Genomic DNA, 4,685 nt, shown 5'->3' with positions numbered 1-4,685 from the left:
TTGGGGAATGATTAGTGAGTGATTAGGTTTTAATCATTCACTAATCAAAACTTTGTTATCTTAATTAAAACTTATATATTTATATATATAGGTTTATATGTACATATATTTTAAAACTATTTCAAAATTATATGTTTTTAAATCTTCTAAATTTGAGAGATTCCTTTGAAGTTTTAAGCATGGATTGAATGTGTGAATAGAAGTTATTGGGGAAATGATTATGAGTGGATTAGGTTTTAATCATTCACTAATCAAAACTTTGTTATCTTAATTACTATCAATATTTGCATGTTTAGGAAGCACACACTCACACTTAGTCTAGGCTCTCCTAGATCTAAGGACTTGTTTGATTGTATGTGTTTACTTATACATTAAGTTTGAGGGTTAGTTCAAATATTGATTTAAACCCATTAAACATAGTGACATCATTAAGGACAAAAATTAAGGACTTTGATTAGAGAACTTAGAAATTTCATTGTGATTAGGATACACCTCATTTGAACTTGAAATTTAAACCACTTGAACTTAGCGACATTCTTAGCCTCAGGGAATTTTCTTACTGATTTTTGAAATCAGTAAGGCCCTTAATTAATTTTCCTAGGTTTAAACCTTAATTAAGCCTTAAAACCTTCCAGAAAATACAATAAATTAAGGTTAACCCCAAAAATTATGTATAACCCCTCTAACTGACCATATTTGAATCCTTAACTCATAAAAATTAAAAGAACTTTGAATTGATAAATAGTTAAACCTTAATTTAATTTTAAGTGAAATTCAATATTTAATTGATTTAATTAATTAATAATAATTAAAAATTCCAAAAATTTCCCAAACACTTGGGAATCTCTCCTTAGGTGATCCTTGACCTTTGGAGCTGATTTCAAGGAGTTAGGACTTTATTTGGAGCAAAATTGCAAAAAGGCCCTCTAATTTAGTAATTTCAAAAATTCCAATAATTACTCAAATTTCAAACCTTCATAACTAATTCAAGAAAAATTTAAATTGACCAAACTCACTTGAATTCAACTCATAACAATATCTAATATTTATTAAAAATATTAAACCTCTAGAAATCTGTCAAAATAAAAAAGTCAATAAACCGGTCAACCTTTAGTCAAAACTAGTTCAAAACTTCAAACCTTCGTAATAAAATATAGAAAAATCCAATTTCAGTGTACTTACTCTCTAACTGATTGTATTAAGGTCTAGTATTTTACTAAAATTATAACTTTCCAGAAAACATTCTTAATAAAAAAGTCAACTTTTGACCCCTTAATTAAATGATTAAAATATTCTAAAATTCATAAAATTCATAATCGCTCTAAAACTCCAGAAATCCTTAATTAACCTTAAAATCAGTAATCAACCAACCTTAATTAAAGTTCATTAACCTTTAAACTTTAATCAAATCAAATCACTTAATTATACTGGGTACCACTGGTAACCCAAGCCTACGAGGCTATTAAATTAGCCACAAGGAAGGTGAAATAAACTTCACGGCCTCTATGTGAAATAAAGGTGGTTTTCAATAAATAATTAAGAATCAATTTTAAAATTGACTTTAAACCATTAATACTTAAACTTTAATTAAATCTCCTTTGAGCCTTTCAACCAATCAAATATTAATCAACTTTAACTAATGATCCTATTTAGGACATATCAAAACCACACAGCCTATCTCACCCACTGTAGATGGTTTGCTAGGAGCAAAAACTCTAGTTTTAGGCTAGGCTGGTGTTTACTTTTCCGCTGTTTGCCGGGTTTTCGAGCTTTCATTGCATGCTGTTTGTTAGCCTAGAATTGATGTGACTGTTTATTTATTTATTGCACTATGTGTTGTAATTGATTGAGCATTTAAATTGCAAATACAACTGCTTGAGATTAGTTATAACTGCTTGGGATTGTATATAACTGTTGATTATTAGGATAACCCTACAGGATCGAGTCTAGATTTTTTAATTTTAAATTAATGTAAATTTGATTGAATAAGGTTGTAAATTTTTGGAATGATTTGAGTTTGGGATAATTTGATCCAATTTGAATTCCAAAGAGGTGAAGACATCCCTAAAGGGGAGAGTCTTCTTTCATTTGGAGGTCAAATTAGGATCCCTTTCAAATATCCAAAGAGGAAAGATAACACCCCGTTCAAGGGGGAGTTTCTTTCCATTTGGATATCCGGAACTGACGAATCAAGATGTTCGTGAGAGGACGAAGAAATGGGCGACAAGAAGAATCCCAAATCTCAAAATCATTTAAATCTTAGGATAGAATCCGGGTTGTTGTTAGTGGTGCACGACCACTTTAATTTCTTGCAAAATTCTGTGATGTAATAATAAGTGGCACTTGCCATATGGACATTCAATTTGATATATTTAATTTGATTGATTTATTTAATTGATTGTGCAGTAGAACTACCTGTTTTTCTAGTCTTTTTACGTGCATGCCGATTTTGAATTTGACCTGAAATCCGATCGTAGGCTCTTAAGGACTCATTCAAAACTATTTCTACTTAAACAAAATTAAAATATTTAAGCTCACATAGAAACTCTAACGATTTAAGAAGTAAGCCCGGGACCGCCGGGAATTCTTATTGCATAACCTTCATTCAAATTCAAGCCTTTAATTGAGTCGATCAGCATGCATTAGATTAATAACCAATTATTTCTAAAACTTCAAATTTTATTTTTAGCTTACACATCAAATACCCGACATAAGTTAAGGGGTCAATTAAGGATCTGCTCTAGATGTCGACCCCATTCCTTTAAACTTTTCTAAACAACGTCCCGACCACTCAACATTAAAAGACTGGACTCATATTTTAAAGCACTTAGATGGTTTAGCTAGCTCCCCAATCCAGGCCGGGGTAAGACCAGATTTGCACTACATTAGCTAGGTTCGGGCCAATTTTAAGCGCCCAATTTAGACTTAGGTTCTGAGGCTAGCTCGGGCTATAAGACCTCAACCTCCGAGAATCTAATCCCAATTTTCTAATAAAATTGACCATTCAAAGTTAAATCACTTTCAATCAAATTCAAGTCCAACACTTAGGTTAGATTGAGGTGTTTCTGAAGTAATTTAGAATCCCAAAACGCCTCCTACCCTTCTTCCTTTGACTCCAGAAATAAGTGTTCAACCTTGACCCAATCCCGTTGAAAATTCGAACCCTTAATCTCCTTTGATATCGATCTTTTAAAATCTAAATAAAATTTCTACCGCTATTTTAATCGAGAGTATTCGTAGGGAATTCCAGTTTCCTACGATGTAATTAACTACGAGGGATTGCGCTCGTAGGAGATTTAAAAACCCAGACCTGATTTTCAAAATGAAGTTTTTCAAAACCTTCAATTAATTATCTTTGGGAATTCAAACAAAAAATGGCGATCATTATTGTCATATTCAAATAATCGATAATAGGTTATATCATCTTTCTTCGGGAAGATATATTATTTTATTATCATTATTTTGATTATGAAATTAACGATCTCTTATCCGAATTATTATAGTTAAAAAATTGATTGAAATGTCATTTTGATCTTTCGAGATCATATGTTGTTTCCCCTTGAGTTTGACTACGATAATCCGGATAAAATTAGAATTTTGAAATTTGAACCCATTAGGGAATGATATGATCACCTCCCGAGGCGATATACTGTTCATAATGACGTGTTCAATTTTAAAATTCAAAATTAGATATTTCCAAAAGAAAATTAATACTTTTTCAAAACTATATTTTTCAATCAAAATAAATAATGAGTCACTTGACTCACTTATACCCCTAACAAAAAAAAAGCTCAATTGGTTGTAAAAAAGTTAGCACTTAATATAAAGGTGTGGACTTCAATGAAACACTTGCACCTATTGCTCACATGAAGATTGTGAGACTTATTCTAGGTCTAACAAACCAAATGGAGCTACTAGCTACTAACATGATTTTAAATTAGCATTCTTAAATGGAGTACATGAAGAATTCTATGTTAAGAAACTTTAATCATGACTATGTCCATAGGCTAGAAAAGGCTTTATATGGCTTTAAGCATCTTGGAGCAATAAAATAAATATTTTCCTCAATGTATTTTTACTATACATAATAGCAAACAATCACTCTATATTAAAAAAAGGTAAGGATGACTTATTAATTATATGCCTTTATATTTTATACATCATCAGAAAACTTATCCAATCAATCTTGAACCTTAAGGTAATATTAAAATTTAAAGCTTTTAGAATTTAGTTAATGATGATTATAACTCATACTTTCATAAAATTTTAGTCTAATTAAATATATCGATGAGATAAATGTAGTGATGCCAAAAGTGTTTTTTTTGTCGACTTCAAATTAGCTCAAATCTACTACTTAAAGCGTAATATGATAATCAAAATATTAATTGGGTGATCAAATGATATCCAAATCTTGCATGCTGATAATTAATCAAGTATCTTAAATGAAACAAATTCAAAGAGTCTACGATCACATAACTCTGATATAATCAACGCATCATAATACCAAAGACATGGTATGTGAAAAAGGGGATCAATATGAGTTATCTTATGGAGCATTTTAGATTTTATTTAAATTTATAAAAAATGCAACTCTCAAAAACTAAAAATAGATCCCAATCTTAACAAGAAGGGAAGGGATGAGAGATGAAGCTTGAGCTTGGATCATGATATGAAATCAAAGTGAG

Source organism: Dendrobium catenatum, unplaced genomic scaffold (assembly GCF_001605985.2).
Source record: "Dendrobium catenatum unplaced genomic scaffold, ASM160598v2 fragScaff_scaffold_1360, whole genome shotgun sequence".
NCBI lineage: Eukaryota > Viridiplantae > Streptophyta > Magnoliopsida > Asparagales > Orchidaceae > Dendrobium > Dendrobium catenatum.
Note: the sequence above shows the minus strand (reverse complement) of the source record.